We start from the raw sequence: 17,725 nt of genomic DNA, 5'->3' as shown, positions 1-17,725 counted from the left end.
GATCAGACGTATGTGACCACAAGTCAAGAAAGGGTGGCAGCCACCAGAAGCTGGTAGAGGCAAGAAACAGATTATCACTTAGAGCTTCCAGAGGGAGTGTAACCCTACTGACACCCTGATTTCAGTTTAGTGATACCGATTTCAGATATTAGGTCTCTAAAACTTTAAGAGAATAATTGTTTTAAGCCACCACATTTGTGATAATTTGTTATAGGAGTCATGGGAAACATACAGATTTTGGTACCTAAAAACTACATATCTAAAACCTGTAACAAGTATCTAAAATGCTATGTTTAACTAAATACCTAAAAACTGTAACAAATGTCTTTAAAAATCTTGTAACAAATGCCTAAAAATGTGAACATGGCCGTGGAATTGGGTAATAGGTAGAGACTCAAATAATTTTGAGGTGCTAGATAGAAAAGCCTATACTGCTTTAAACAGACTATTGGTAGAAAAATGGGTATAATAGGCTCTGTTGATGAGGGCTCAGGAGTAAGTTAAGAGAACAGGAGAGAAAGTCTCTATCATCTTAGAGTATATGTATGTTATCATCAACAGAATGTTGGTAGAAATATGCACATTAAAGGCTTTGCTGCTGAGGGCTCAGAAAAAAATTAGGAACTTGATTTGGGGAGCTGAAGGAGAGGGACCCTTGTCATATAGTGACAGAAAGCCTAGCTGAATTGTGTCCTACAATTATGTGGAAGCATAACTTGTAAGCAAATAACTTGGTTGTTTTTCTGAATATTTTAGGCAACATGTTGAAAGTACGGTCAGATTTCTTTTTGCTGCTTATAATAAAATGCAAGAGGAGGGAGATAAATTGAGGAAGACTATTAAACAAAAACCAGGATTTCATGATTTGGGAAATTCTCTGCCTATTCATTTTGCAAAAGAAGCTAAAACGAGAAGATTCATTCTTAGGAAAGTGTGTTCTGAAGAGAAAGTCAAGGGTGTGGTTAAACAACTATTACCCAGTGTCTCAAAAAGACCAAAAGTTGTGCGTAGGTTCTCACCCAGAGAGTTCTTTGAGGAGATTAAGCATGTGACTCATGGATCCATTGAGCATCTCAGCAGAATCCAGGAATAAAGATGAGAATACATAGGAAGGATCTTAAAAACCAAGCAAACAATACTTACTGGGTTCCTCTTAAGTTTTATTCTCCAAGCCAGTAGTTTTAATATACATTATTTTTATATATTAAAAAAACTGGGCCGGGTGCGGTGGCTCATGCCTGTAATCCCAGCACTTTGGGAGGCCGAGGCGGGCGGATCACCTAAGGTCAGGAGTTCGAGACCAGCCTGACCAACGTGGAGAAACCCCATCTCTACTAAAAATATAAAATTAGCCGGGCGTGGTGGCGCATACCTGTAATCCCCGCTACTCAGGAGGCTGAGGCAGGAGAATCACTTGAACCCAGGAGGCGGAGGTTGCTGTGAGCCAAGATGGTGCCATTGCACTCCAGCCTGGGCAAAAAGAGCAACACTCCATCTCAAAAAAAAAAAAAAAAAAAAAAAAAACTGACACCACCTTTGTGAGCGAAGTATAATTATTCCCATTTTACACGTACAATATGTTAGTCACAGTTTCACATGTACGATATATCAGTTAGGTTTGTTTTTGGTTGCAAGCAACAGAGACCACTGCAATTAACTTAAAAATGGGTGTTAGTGGAAGGTTCGTAGGCAGCTCCATAGAACTGAAGGAGAACGTAAACAATCAGATATTGGAAAGAGAATACAAACATTGGAAAATTCGGACATTGGAATTTTGGAGGTGTAGTAACCAGGACAAATGGATAGTGCTTTGGGGGTGACTACCAGAATAAATCAGTTCTAAACCTTTTCCATATTTGTGTCACTTCACTCAGGACTTCATTTCCCTGTAGGGAGAGGCTGGTGGACTTAGCTTGTGGCAACAAATAACACCGTGTGCCAGAGGAGGGCAGGATACCTGAATTGAAGGTTCCATCAAGAGCACAGGCAGGGGTGATTGAACCAAGCCTTCGCCGCACCGAGTTTGCCCTACTGCAGTCAGCCACACCGCGGCTCCCTTGCGGTTGGAGAAATCAAGGCCCTACCGGGCCTCCGTAGTCACCTCTCTGTTGTGGGCGTGGCCGAGGCTGGGGTGAGCCTGACGGAGCTGCAGTTGCCAGCGACATGTTCAAGGTAATTCAGAGCGGTCCGTGGGGCCAGCCAGCCTGAGCTTGTTCACCTTCAGAGTCTATGCAGCACCAAAAAAGGACTCACCTCCCAAAACTTCCGTGAAGGTTGACGAGCTTTCGCAAGGGCAAATCGCAGTGTGTGGAGGAGTCAAGGAACCAGCTTGAAGAAAGCTTCTCACAGCTGCGACACTTATTGCGAGCCATACACAAGCTGGTGTCAGGACACGTACTCCCAAAGTAAGCCCAAGATGCAAAGTTTGGTTCAGTGGGGGTTAGACAGCTATGACTATCTCCAAAATGCACCTCCTGGATTTTTTCCGAGACTTGGTGTTATTGGTTTTGCTGGCCTTATTGGACCCCTTTTGGCTAGAGGTTCAAAAATAAAGAAGCTAGTGTATCTGCCTGGTTTCATGGGATTAGCTGCCTCCCTGTATTATCCACAACAAACCATCGTGTTTGCCCAGGTCAGTGGGGAGAGCTTATATGACTGGGGTTTAAGATTTGTGGAAGGAGAACTTTCAAAAGCCAGGAAATGTGAAGAATTCACCTGGAACTAAGTAGAAAACTCCATGCTCTGCCCATCTTAACTTATTTAAGTTACCTATATTAAGTTACCTACAACTTAATCAGTTATAGGTAAACATTGGAAACTCCACAGTGTAAATCAGTATTTCTACAGAAAAATGTCAGAGAAGTCAGTATTGAATGTATTAAATTGGCTTTCTTCTTCAGGAAATACTAGACCAGACCTCTGTTATCTTGGGTGGTACCATCCTACACGCAAACTAATCTGAAATCCTTTCACCTAGGGATAATGTACAAACCTTAGAACTCCTCGTTTTCATGTTGCTATTATTTACATAATTAAAACCCAAATTAAAAAAAAAAAAAGCATAGGCAATTCAAGATTTCTGTAGTTCCCAAAGAATAAAGTGAGGTGCTGAAGGAAGGTGGAATGGCTGCTGAACAGACTAAAAACACACATAGGGTAAATGAATATTCTCTACAATGATGCCCAGGGTTGTCCAGTGACTTGCCCGAAACCCCTATCAACAGAGTGGCTTAACCCTTGCTTAGACACTAGATTTAAATTGAAGAGTTCATGTGTGTCTAATACACCTGCTAACCATCTCCTATGGGATTTCAGTCCTCCCGTACACATAATGAGGGAATTGGGCATATATGACCTTTCAGGGTTCTTCTAACTTTTAGCATTCTCCTCTAATGAACCAGCCTGTTGTTTTGAGGCAATGGATGGCTGTTTCTATCATTGACAACAGCTATACTCACTTCATTCTTATTTACATAGACAGAAGCTGTGTAGTGACAAGGTCTCTTCAAGGCTGGAATACTTCCTTAATAATATGAACAAAATAGCATCTGGTATCAGTCTTGTCCCACTGACTTGACTGTAGTGATTTAAAGCTTTCATTCTTTGAATTCAAAATCTAATTTTTAATGCACTTTCTGTCAGCTGTCTTCATGGATTCTAAATGAGTTTCTGTCATCCTGACAGAGCCCCAGATAAATTGAAACTTAACTAGGGAAAAAAAAATAAGTGTTAAAAAATGATTTGTTCTGAATAGAATAAATGTGATATATATTTTGCTTATTTTCTCCCTAAATTGTCATTGGCTTCTCTCTATTAGTGAGCTGATGAGCATGTGTGATGATCAACTACTTCTGTAATTTACTGCCTGACAATAGTTTGTAGGCAAATTGCCAGGCTAACTTTGACTGAACCCATTACGCATTATTTCTTTTCAAGTAAACTGACCTGAAGAAAAGACTCAAATAATTATTTTTTCAGCATAACCTAAAATTATTGAGTAGTCCAGCTATTATTTCCTCCAGGTGTTCACTTTAATTGGATATGTAATCATTTTACATGAAAAAAAGCCATTATGATGGCCAAAGGTGGGTGAGAAGGCAATATTGTGGTTCTCTTTCACTGGTATAGAACCAGGAGACAAGAACGTTAAGCCAAGGAGAGAGCAGGATGAGGAAAAATAAAGAGGGGAGACAGAGAAGGAGAGAGATGAGGCATGTGGCATTTTATGAGGTTCAATCAGCATACAAAAGTCTAACTACCCAAAGCATTCTATACTAATACTCCAAAGTGCCTGGTTCAAAATACATATAACCATCCACATTTGTAAAGTAATGTACTACTTAAATGTAATGTTGCTTGTTGCTTCCCTCTTCAGAGTCTCAAAATACACTTTAAGCACAAAGAGCTTTATTTATAAATTAGGACCTGAGGTTTCCTGACGACAAGTGATTTAATCCATGTCACACAGCTGGTTGATGGCAGACACTACATTAGGACCAGGTCTCTGCCTCCTCGACCCAGTGTAATTTCCGTATCACCTCATTGCCTTTACACCAGAGATCCTTAATTAACTTCCACCAGATGTTAATTACATTCTTCTTTCCATGAAACTTTCCTGAGAAAGTTTTTGTTGTTGCTTTTGAGAATGTTCTGCCCCAAGTAACACTATAGTTTCTGAAAACAGCCTTGAATTCAGCTGATGTTGAATTGAGGCCACCCTACCTTGCTGGTTAAGAGGATGGGGCCCTGGTACAATCTTAACTGAAGAAAATTCCTCAGTCTCTCGAGAAGTGTCGTGTGGGCACCCTCGGCTTGGGTAACCTGACTTCTAATATTTCATTTGTTATTTGTTTTTGAGCAACACACTTAAAATATTTAGACATCGTGTCATTAACTCTATTCTCTTAAGAACTAAATGAGCTAATTCATGGGAAAACACATGTAAGATGTTAATAAGATGACATTTCTCCAAAGGGAGGGCCGATATGTACTTCTAATACTCGTTGTGATGACTGAGCATTGTGCAGGAATGGAAAGTGTCTGCTTATCTGTAGCAGATGCTGTTAACACCTCACCCATGTCTCCTCAGGTCCCACCAATCCCGTACTAGCTGTGGCTTCCAAAAACAAGCACTTGAGGGCTTTCTCTGGCATTCTGGGCTGGTGATAGACACAAGGATTGCAGGGTTTGATATTCCCAAGAAATAGCTCTCTGTCAGTGACAGGTAAGAGTTGAAGGACCAATACCCAGTTTCTTCTCACTTCAGGTGGAACAGTTCTAAGGAATCCTTTTTAAATTATAGTGCTTGTTGTACTACAGTGTTAATAATCTTAAAGAAATAAGCTCCAAAGCAGCTGAATAAATCAAATGGGATATTTTCATGCTTACTCTCTCTTCTCAAGCCTTCTACATCCCTAAGGTCATAGAAGCAGAGGGAATGTATCCTAATAGCCACACTTGTATTTTAAGATCTAATGACTGTCTAGCATTGTTGCCTTCATGCAGACTATGTAGACATGCTGGATAACTAACCATGGCATTTTATAACCCTATGAGAAGACTTAATGCCAAGGATATATGCATATTAGAAAATTTTTTCTATAAGTTATAATGCTAAACTTATTGGTGGAGGTATAAATCTTGAAAAATTAAAGAGAATTGCCTGAAGTTCTTCTATATTTTTTAAATGGTTGATAGGCTGAAAGGAGAAACTAGAGTAAAAAGATGGAAATTTATTTCAGTTTCAGAGACTATCAAATCTGTGTTTTGTTTATTTTGTCTTTGCTTCAAGCTTGAACTAGTTCATTTCCTGACTCATGGGACATATTAAATGTCTTATGACCAATAAGATATTATTAAAAATCTTCTGGTCTAGTGATCTATTTCAAATGTCTATTATAAGTTACTACAGAACACTAAGGTCACAGAAGCAGAAGGGATGTATCCTAGTAGCCACATCTATACACATCTATATTTTATCTGTGTCTAAATATCTGTGTCTATTTTATCTGTGTCTAACTTTATCTGTGTCTCTTATCTACATTGTTGTACATTTATTCATAAAATAACCCAACTACACATACATGTATGTGTGTGTGCATATATAAAATATGCAGAGATGCACACATTTTTTTAAAAATCAAACTGCTTATGTTTGAATCCCAGTTCTGCCACTTGTGATCTGTGTGAGTTACTTAATATCTCTGTGTGTCAGTTTCCCTTTTGTAAAATAGGGATGACAATAGAATGTACCTCTTAGCGTTATTGTGAGAATTAAATGTGTTAATATATATAAAGTCTGTGATATGGTTTGGCCCTGTGTCCCCACCCAAATCTCATCTTGAATTGTAATCCCCACGTGTAGAGGGAGGGAGGTGACTGGATCATGGGGGCAATTTCCCCCATGCTGTTCTCGTGATAGTGAGTGAGTTCTTATGAGATCTGATGGTTTTATAAGTGTTTGACAGTTTCTCCTTCACATGCTTCTCTCTTCTGCCGCCTTGTGAGGAAGGTGTCTGCTTTCCCTTTGCCTTCCACCATGATTGTAAGTTTCCTGAGGCCTCCCCAGCCATACAGAACTGTGGGTTAATTAAGCCTCTTTCCTTTATAAATTACCCAGTCTCAGGGAAGTTATTTATAGCAGTGTGAAAATGGACAAATACACTCTGGCACAGATTAAGCACTATTAACATTTATATTATCTTAGCATATATTCTATCAACCCATATATATATGATATATAATATATATTATATATCATATATAATATATATTATATATGATATATAATATATATTATATATCATATATAATATATATTATATATATCACATATAATATATATTATATATATCACCAATATAGATAGAATTTGTCCATACATATTTCTGAATCCTATACAGGTGCAGCATAATTATCATATGCACATAGCATAATGAGTACACAATGTGACTTTGGTGATGATGCTGCCTAATCCTGTTAAAAGGCAGTCTCCCTCCTGTGGGGAGTTAAACAGGGTCTCTCTGGGTGCTGCATGATAGATCCAACCCTGAATAATTAAAAATCTTCATAGCACCACTTGAAATACATCTTCCAGAACCATTATTCAATTCTCCCCTTACTGGTTAAATTTATTTGCTTCCAGTTTCAAATGAAGCAATCAATCCCCTTTAAAAGAAATAAATAACAAAAATAATAACATAAATAATCATAAGCTGTCACATTAATTGGAGTCATTTTCCTCCTGGGTATCTCTAGATGGTATATTCCTTCCCTGATCAGCCTGCTGCTTTGAGATTAATATTCAGTGCACCCTGCAGCTGCTCTTCCCACCAAGTTGTGAGGTGAAGGATATAATAGGGGACAATGAGAAAACTCAACTGTTCAGCATTATGGTCACTGAGGAGACTCCCTGCCATGTTACTTACAGAAAGGACTAGAGAATTATCATTGTACAGAATTGAAATTATTACCTATTGGGATAAAGATAGGAAAAGAAAAACATGATAGAAAAATAGAAATCTTAATTTAAATTGTCCCCATGGCTACTTCCCTGGGCTTATCTCTTCTCCCTTCCTCTAGCCACTAAACTCCAGACCATAAAACTAAGGTCACCTAACCAGGTTTTGTCACATCTTTCTTACCTTTGCCTAGCATTCCTATAAATTCCTTATCTATTCTACACAAGGAATTCAAATACTATCTTCTTATTGGAATATTTTTATTCTAGATGTGTTTATGTAAAGATAACTGCAGGCTTGATTTGGATGGAGAAAGGCTAAAGGAAATTAATATTTATTTAGGGCCAACTATGTTTCACACATTTTATTTCATGTGCATTATTGTATTTCATCCTCATCTCAATTATTTGAGATATCGTTCTCTCCGGGGTATAATTGAATGATCAGAGGCTTAGATGTGTTGAATAATTTGTACAATGATGCATACTGATGAACTACACAGCCAGGATTTGAACCCAGGCTTATCTTACTCCCAAGTCCAAGCTGTTCTATTTCTGCTGCACTGCAGAAATAGCAGCCATGGATAGAAGAAAAACAAATCTGATTTCTGTTATCAGAAATACAAGAGCTTGTCCATGATCATTTCACAAAGTTTTTTTGTACCTTAAAAGTAGCCATATGTAGAACGCAAGTGTAGAATTTCAAAACATTGCTCCAAAATTCCTCCCATTTTCCACAGAAGGCAGGGTCTATGTGCCCTGGCCTAGAATCTGGAAGAGTTGTCACTGCTTCTACTCATAGAGTGAAGCAGAAGTGATGCTCAGTGGTTTCTGAGAAGGGCCATAAAGGACACTGGGACTTTCTCTATGTTTGCTGAACACTTCCCCTTAGAGACCAGAACTACAATAAGAAGTCTGACTTCCCCGAAGCCACCATGCTGTGAAAAAGTCAAGTCACATGGAGATGCTTTGGCTGGCAGTCTTTGTCTTTGAGTCACACCAGCCAGAATCCACATGTGATTGAATGAAACCCACAGCCCTTTAGCCTTCCCAGATGAAGACCCAAACATTGTGAAACACAGATGGGCTTACCCTGTGCTCTGCCTGGATTCCTGGCCTCAGATTCTGTGAGCATAATAAATGAGTTGGTTTAAGCTACTGAATCTTGGCATATTTGTTGTACAGCAAAAATAATGGAGACAAATAAACAAATTGAGATCCAGCAGAATGCAAAGCACAATTCTAAATATTCTGAAGAAAACAAAGCTGAAATACGTGTGGTCCCTGAATATAAATCTACAAAGAAAAAAAGGCATATATGCTGTTGTTTCTGATTCTGAAAGAAATCAGAAAAAGAAGAAAGTCTCTTTCAAGTTAGGTCTAAAAATAAAAAAATAAATAAGTAATATTTATAGAGAATCCAGAGTAGACAATAATGTTCCAAGAAAGGAAATCATATGAACAAGCTACATAGCTTCTTTTGGAAATGACACTTGGAACAGAATAATCAGAAAATTTAATCTGTAGAACACAGTTGAGAAGTCAAGGCCAGGCCATTGGGAATTTCTGCTTGGAAATTTTGGGTTTATTCCATACGTAATGGAGGACCCTTGAAGATAGTGAGCTTTACAAGCATATTTTCTCATAATATCCACAGGCTAGACTGGAAGTCTAGAAAAGATGGTAGAAAAAATAATGAACAGCTTCTTTCAGTATTCCAGATTATGGATGACAAACACCCAAATACAGTAATCACAGGAATAAGAGAAACGGAAATGTACAATGTACTTTTTTAGGGCAAATAGAAGTGACTCAGCCAAAGATAAAAAGAACAGTATGAAGCACCTGACAAGTCATAGTAGAAGAAATGCATGGTAATAAGAAATAATATTTTTACATATTCAGTACATTTTGATACCAAAGAAGCATGTTTTTCTGTTTTTATATGTGTAGAGAAATCCAGTCACTGCTGATATGAGGCAAAAAGTACGTTAGAGATTACTTTTGACTTGTCTGGAGTCAATATGGTGCATGTGCACTGGGCTTTTATGTCCCTTTGTATTTGTTTCTAGACATAACTCATGGAAATTATTTTTATTTCTCATCTACTCACATTCTTTCAATACAATTCAGTTATATTAATACTTAAAATCATTGTCTTCAAATGACTTGGTTAATTTTTTTTTTGCATTTTCCTATCTTAATTCCAATATATTTGAAATTATAAGCCTGAAAGAGGAAAAAAAAAAACCTAAAAACCAAAGCAATCTCTCCTTGCCTTGTTTTGTAGAGACCACATGTGATTTCCTAACCATTGAAATGCATTGGCCATATTCTAGCATCCTTGGGTATGAGGTCTACATACAGTTTGTCGCATCTGCTTATTGTTTACTAAAATACTTAGAGATTGATTTGCTTGCAGTAATAAGGCTTTAGAGATGAAAGATAAATTTTAAAAATATAAAAATAGGAAAATGAAACATACGTAAGAATAAAGACAAGAGAAAATAATTCTTAATTAACTCAACACATAGTAATTTAATACTATTTGCCAAATACTGTTGTAAGTTCTCAGAGTACAGTAGTCAATAAAACACACAAAGTACCTACCTTCAGAAAATTTACAGACTCACGGTGGGAAGGTTTAGTAAGAAAATAAGTAAGTAGAACTCAAGTATGTTAGATGGTTACATGTACATTGGCAAACAGTAAGCAGATGAAAGAGGAGAAAGACTTTTGGAGGCAGACACATGGAAGGTGGGGACAATGTGACATTTGATCTGATACTCAAATAAGCAGAAGGAGGTTAGAAAGAGCACATCACACAGACTTTTTGGGAGAAGACATTTCAGGAAGAACAACAAATGTAGAGTCCCTAAGGCACAAATGAGCATACTTGACATATTTGGGGAAGAGTAAAGAGGCCTGGGTGGCAGGAGAGGAGTGATCTAGCAATGAAATGAAGGAGATTAAATTAGAGAAAGAATGGGCAGTGAGAGACTGTCAGATCATAAATGGTCTTCTAAGTCAAAGTAGCTCCAAGTGAAATAAAAGTAGCTTGCACTATGATTTGGGTCCTGTCTCTGCCACTGCCTAGCTCCATGATTTTAACAAATTACTCAACATCTAAGCCTTAGTTTTCTCTTAGAGGTAAAATTGGATTTTGCTTGTAAGTTTCCTGTGGGGGTCAAGTCAAATAATACAAAGTGACCCTTAAACCAAGTGCTTAGTAGAGTGACTGAAAAACAGAAGAACCCCCAGCTAACAGTATTACTATTATTTTAGAAGATAATATGTAATGAGAACTTTAAATGTACTAATTTGGGGAATGAGGTGGTAAAAGTAATATCCTCAATTTTTAAACTAGAAAATAAAACAATTTTAAAAGGCTCCTCATATGCTTCTGTGTGATGTCACATGAACTGATCAAGAAAGGTGATGATGAATGGCAAGAATTAACAGAAATGCACTTTACCTTCATTTCCTACCTAGAGCAATCCTCATCATCATACATGCCCAAGGCCTTTTCATGATTCAATGTGCCAGACAGAAAGTATGACCTCCTGCGATAAATAAAATCATTCTCATCCCTATCAATTCTGTTTAGTGCTTTGTTAGAGCTTGAGGATCAGCAAATATTTATCCTGGATATTTAAAAGAAGTGATCATTTAACTCATTTTGCATTATATATCATTTTTCCAACTTTCGAACTCAAGTCGAAGTCCAAATCTTTGAACTTTATTTCTATTCGAAGTAGTATTACTCTTGAAACTTATCTGACATTTGGAAATTTTCATAATTTTTAGGGATAAGCATCAACCTTAACCTTGAGTTTTTTGTTTCCCTTTTTGCAGTGGAAGCTCCTACTCATTTCTTTCTGGCCTGCATTCCATGCGTGGGTGGCGATGAGTGGGATGGCCTTGAAAAGGAGAAAGGAGGTGTCTGACCCAAATATTACCCCAAATTGAGGTAATAGACATAGGTGCCCAAGTACCTGGCGAGAGTCAAGTATACCAACACCAGCTCTGCAGGCAGAGATTCTTACTAACTACATCAGCCTCTTGAAATATTTTGGGAATTCCCATATTTCCAGGAGCTTATTTTACTTTTGATGAATTTTCCTGTATATTCTTCTTTAAATTTAGATATGTCTCTTTCTTCTCTGTTCAATTCCTGTATGGTTGAGATTGGAATAATATCATATTTTTGTCAAAAACTTTTTGGGGCTCTGTACTGTCTACAAGAGTTTTTTCTCTTTGTGTGAGATAGCATCGGGTTTCACATCTCAACAGTTCCATTGATTAACTAGGTATAGGAAATGCTGGATTAAACCAAGGTAATTTGATTTCTTAGTGAAAGACTTCTCAGATCTGCTTAGATGCTAATGTACATTTTAACTTGTCAAGGGGAAGATATCAAGTCAGAATCTTCTAATCGTATATATCCATGGGTCACATTTTCGAGGGACAAATACAGCTGCTAGTGTCCTGGGAAACTTACTTTGGGGATTTCTAGGTTGGATTTCAAGATTTTTCACTTTGTAGTACAATTTACTATTCCATACTTTTTCTCACTCCTCCTAGCGCTTTTCATGCTTCCACCACACAGAACTAACCCCGTTTCTTGAATACAAGGTGCTTTTTAATGCTGTCTGCCTCCAGTGCAGAGAAGACGCTAACAAGTAAACAAACCTTTTTAATGCAAAGATTATCTTTATGTCTTCTTGTATTAATCCGAGAGCCTAGCAAAGCCATTAGCACTTGATCACTAGAATCAATAATTAATTGAACCAATTTATACTGCTATAGATATAGTCAACCTAGAGATTATTCTTATTGCTCATATTTCTTTTTGCTTATTACATAGGTATCTAATTTTCTTAACATCATAATCCAGATCTTTCACTTTGATGAAAAACCTACATACAGAATCATTTTTCATGTGAATATAAGAATTAGCACTCTTTTGTCTGAAAATGTACAATGTAAACTTTTCTGCAAGATTTGATTAATTTATTTGTAATTAGAGATTGTCAATGTAATTGTATTACATTTTCATATTTTGATTTTCATTACTGTGAACCCATTGAAAGAAAGTCTGTGTAATAAACAGACATATAGAGAAGGAAAGGAAGGAAGGGAGGGAGGGTGGGAAGGAAAGGAATTTGTAAATATCAGGAAATAGATAAAGTAGGTAAAATATCTCCTGGTATTTTAGTGATGTATACACAAATGGAAAATTGGAAATAAAATTTGATCCCCAAAATTTTAGTACTAGAAGTGTAATTCAAGTAAATAACCACAAGTGTAGGTGGAATATATGTGTAACACACACACGCAAACACACATATATGTGTGTGCGTGTTTATATATGTATGAGAAATAATTACAGCTTTACCCGTAACAACAGTAAAAACAAACAAAAATGGAAACCACAACATTTTCCAACAATAGGGGATTAACTAAAGAAATGAGATTAAATTATATGAATATTTTAGGTAGCCACAGAAATAATAGTATCAAACTATCCTTCAAGTTATGTTTAAAGGAGTCATCAGGGGATAACTGATGTAATCTTAATCTAATGATTTTGTTTTATAAGTGTGTGTAGTCCATATATATATTTTTTTTTTTTTGGAGACAGAGTCTCACTCTGTCACCCAGGCTGGAGTGCAGTGGCACGATCTCGGTTCACTGCACCCTCCGCCCTGGGGTTCAAGTGATTCTCCTGCTTCAGCCTCCAGAGTAGCTGGGATTACAGGCACCTGCCACTGCGCCTGGCTAGTTTTGTATTTTTAGTATTCTAGTATTTTTGTATTTTGTATTTTCGCCATCTTGGCCAGGCTGCTGACCTCGTGATTCACCCGCCTCACCCTCACAAAGTGCTGGGATTATAGGCGTGAGCCACTGCTCCTGGCCATGTAGTCCATATTCTAAAACGACCCAACTTTGAAAGCCTTCCAGGCTTTCTGTGAATATGGAATTATTGTTTTGCATATTCCTAGTGTCAAGATATGCACAAGATAGTTGTTAGTGTTCTCTCATTCACATTCTTTCTTACCTCAGGATTCCATGACCTGAGGTGCTGAGATTCTTTGGGACTGATTTGAAAGTAGAAGAAGGCTCTTGTCAAATGAGCTGTGTCTGCTGTGCCTCATGGTCCTATTTGCAGACCTGGAACAGATGTGCAGGAAGATTCAATTTACCTTAATTCATCCCAGTTTAATTAGCAGCTGAGTTACTCCTGGCTCCAGAACAGCAAGAAAGTGACAGTTTGTGTAGCATAGCGTCTGTCCTCTGGAAACAGGTTTCCCCTCTGGAATGCTACTTGATCAACAGAGAAATCTTACCATGTTGACACCAGAAGTGACATACATCTACCATCAGTTAATTCTAAACTAAAGAGCCATTCTCAGCTTAAAGTAAATCTTATTTTTATATCTTAACTTGATCATATGCTATACTATTGGAGGGAAAATGGCAGATGAATTAAAACATAATTCTCCACCCAACCTTGAGAGTTCAGTTCACATTTGCAAGTTCTCCATCACTGAGAACAATTTTCAGGAGCATAAGCTGTTATGAAAATACAGTTAAGGTAGAGTGAACAAGTTTAGGAATAAATCTATTTAGGAACAAGTTTAGGAATAATATCATTATATTAACTAACTAGAGAAATCCAGAGAACTAACTAAAGACTAGTCAAATTCCTCAAGCCTTAAAAAATCACTATTTGTTTTTTACATGTTAAGCCATTGAAGATGAGTTTCCTGGAGGTTCTCAGTGAAGTGTAACCTGTATTCAGTTGTATTGAGGATAATGTGACTGCTAAGAGTCTCCCTTGTTTTTTCTTTGTTTGTTTTCTGTTTCATCTTCCTGGTTATGTGATACATTTACAGGTTAACTCCTGTCTCCCATCTCCCTTCTTCCCAGTTTCCTTTTCTAGTCCTTTTCTATATACATGTCTTGGAATATTCTTTCTCATATGCATTATAAGACTACAAGCACAAGTATACCTTGCTCATTTTCTTAATGGGCCCACAAATTGGTTGACTTATATGAAAACTCGTTTCCTTCAGATTGCCAAGAAGGTGTACAGAAATACAACAACATATATCACATTTCTTATACAGGAAAATATCTGATAGGAATGCGGTAAAATGTCAGGGTACATGAAAGCATTAAATACTTCGAAATTAGATTAGCCAAGTATAGATAATGCTACTTAATATTTGTAGACATTTTCACCCTGAATTTATGTTCTTACATTGTGTTTACTGAAAAGATATAAAGGCAGATCACTTCATAATATAGGTATAATCAGAATACACGGTGGTTTAAATGAATGAGTCATAATCAAAAAGTAACTGGACAACTAAAATCAGAAGTCACTAGGAGAGGAAGAAAACACTGCAAGATCATCTCACTAACTAGAATATCTAGCATAACGTCAAATTGCTGAGGAATTTGAAAAAAAAAATGTACTACATGCTGTACCTCACCAATTGCTCCTACCCAAAACCTGGTCTTCTTTGGGTATCAGGTCAGTTCATTTTCACTCAGCTTTCCCCATTTCATGCTTTCATGACATTGTTTCTCCTGTAAACATGGGCCCTTGCAGACACATGTGAAATCCTTCCATATTGCTGCCTCCAGCATCCATTCAGATGCTGAAGATGGCTTCATCCATAAGATTGCTTCATACTCTTGGTGGGCATCCCATGTACATGATGTTCTCTTTACTATGATGCTGCTGTGTCACTTGTTCTGTTGACATTGTTGAACTCTCTAAAGTCACCTGTGCTCTCTCAGGCTATTTTTTTTTATGAGCCCCTACCCTTCCCCTACCACACATCTCCAGCTCTAATGAGAAATAAATGTAATGCTTGTATAATGCATGTAAAGAGAAGTCAAAAAATGTGACACAAAAGAAATGTGTAGAGAAAGGTCATACACAGCTAGTGAACAGCAAATGTTTGCCTCAATGCCATTAAGTTCCTGTTTTTAATAGGCACCAATAATTACTTCATACTGCTTGTAACTTCCATAATACAATGGTTTGCTTAAGTGGTCCAAATCACATTTCTAGACTATTACATTTTATTTGTCTTATTTACATACCCAGTACTATGGCGACTGTGTTTGACAGGCAATGGCCTTTACGTCAAATGGATTTTCTTTTAATAATAAAGTTTTCATTATTCTTCATTCATCAGATATTTACTGGACACCTCCTATGAGCCAGATAATGTGCCTGTGATAAATTCAGCACGAGTATACTCTTAAAGAATTTCGATGGAAAGAGATAATTACATTGATAATTGCTATAATTTTTCATTACTTTTATTAATGGATAAGTGGAGAATGCTATGGAATTACAAACATGTAAAGGGTACCCCTTAAGTCAATATCGGGATAATTTTTCAGAACAAAGAAAAGTCTAAGCTGAACCATACAGGGTGCTTTAAAGTTGGCTATTCAGTCATTCATTCTATTATATAATAAGGAGACAGGAGACTGGCAGGGTCTATTTTCTGGTCACAACCCTACTGACCAAAATGGGATCTGGTTCAGACAGGATAAAGTGAAGAAATCAGCTGAAACCAGCAGATAGTGACAAAAGGGATCCCAGCTGCCCTCATTCCTCATAGGCATAAGACACTCCCACCAGTGCCATGACAGTTTACAAATGCCATGGCAACCAACTGGAAATTACCAGCCCTTTCCATTGCAATGACTCAGAGGTTACCACCCCTTTTTAAAGAAGTTCTAGAAACCCACCAATTTGCATTAACCTTCCCATTAATTTGCATAAAATTGAAAGTGGGTATAAGTATGTATAAATACAGTCACCAACGTTGCCTACTCTGGGCACACTGCCTATGAGTTAGCCCTGCTCCCCAAGGAGCAGTACCATTCAATAAAAGATTTCTGTCCAACACCACTGGCTTACCCTTTAATTCCTTTTTGGATTAAACCAATAACCCTCCCAGGCTGAGCTTCAATTTTGGGCCCCACCTGTCCTGCATCTGTAATACATTGAGAACTTTGGCAAACACACAGTATAGTATCCTAAATGTACTAAGAGTAGAAAAAGAGAGTGCAAGAAGTGAGAATCAACTTGACTTTCAGGACCTCATGAGTCATCTATATGGAGACACTTGTTTCTGAATTCAGAGCAAATATAGAAAAAATTAATAAAAGTGAAGATTACGAATAAGATCAAAAGTCTCTCTTTTGAGCAACTCAATTGAATTCACAATTACAATGATTCCTTATCCTATCCTTTCTAATATCTTAAATCTGATGAATTATTGGACTAGTTCATTCATACCATATTTTTTGACAGTTGCTATGTTCATGCATACAAAATGGAGAGACCTATAAAAATTAGTTTCTGCCATTAAGAAGTTCAAGAAACTGAATTACATGTGTTTTTCTCAAACATTATTCCTTTAACAGTCACCAAGTATTGCCTCACACTCTCGCTTCTCCGAAATATTAATAGGAATTTTTGAAGGGAAGGGCCTCATGCTCAAACATACTTAGGAAATAGCTTATATTTGGTCTGCTTCTTGGTGATTTGCACTGCGATTAGCATAATGGTGCTAAAACCTGTATCAAAGAAACTTGCTTGAGTTTATTAGCCATGAAACTTATTGTTGTTATAGTTTGTGTGCTTGCTACATATTAATATCTCCTTAATAACATTACTCTTTATTTTTCTCTCATGTTGATATCTACTAATACAAATTCTAATGATTGTATGTTTTTACTTCTAGCCTTAGGCACAACTGGACTTTCAATCACACATATTTTCCCAGAGAGGTGCATGACAAAGGTGCCCAGCACTTCCTCAACTGGAAGTTTGAAGCCAACTTTCCCCGACAATCTTTGAGTTTTCCAATAGTTTACAAAATTTTATTTCTTTAGCCCTATTTCTTTATTTCTAAAGCCCATACTATATTGGAAAATTATGTATATATTTATATATGTAAACATATATAGTTAATATTTTCTCTAAATCCACTTTAATAATTTTTTGCAATTATCTAAGTAAAATATTTGTGACATAATGGGATTGCGGTGCTATTGGGATTTGATAATACATATTTTAAGGAAAGTTCATGCACTACCTAAAATCATCTCACATTTTATAAGTGTGTGGGCAGAACACTTTGAGAAACAGTAGTTAAATAATAAAATCTCTCTCTTTTCTGTGACCACATTTATAGATGCAAAATACCAAGATATCCTAGAACAACA

The 17,725-nt window shown here is 37.0% G+C and overlaps 1 pseudogene; it reads left to right on the top strand.

Moving 5' to 3' along the window:
- The first annotated feature begins 363 nt into the window (after positions 1 to 363).
- On the top strand, positions 364 to 3,208 carry LOC101126986 (MICOS complex subunit MIC26-like; annotated as a pseudogene).
- Positions 3,209 to 17,725: the final 14,517 nt, after the last annotated feature.

This window comes from Gorilla gorilla, chromosome 18 (assembly GCF_029281585.2).
Source record: "Gorilla gorilla gorilla isolate KB3781 chromosome 18, NHGRI_mGorGor1-v2.1_pri, whole genome shotgun sequence".
Lineage (NCBI taxonomy): Eukaryota > Metazoa > Chordata > Mammalia > Primates > Hominidae > Gorilla > Gorilla gorilla.
Note: the sequence above shows the minus strand (reverse complement) of the source record. Positions and strands in the feature narration are given on the sequence as shown.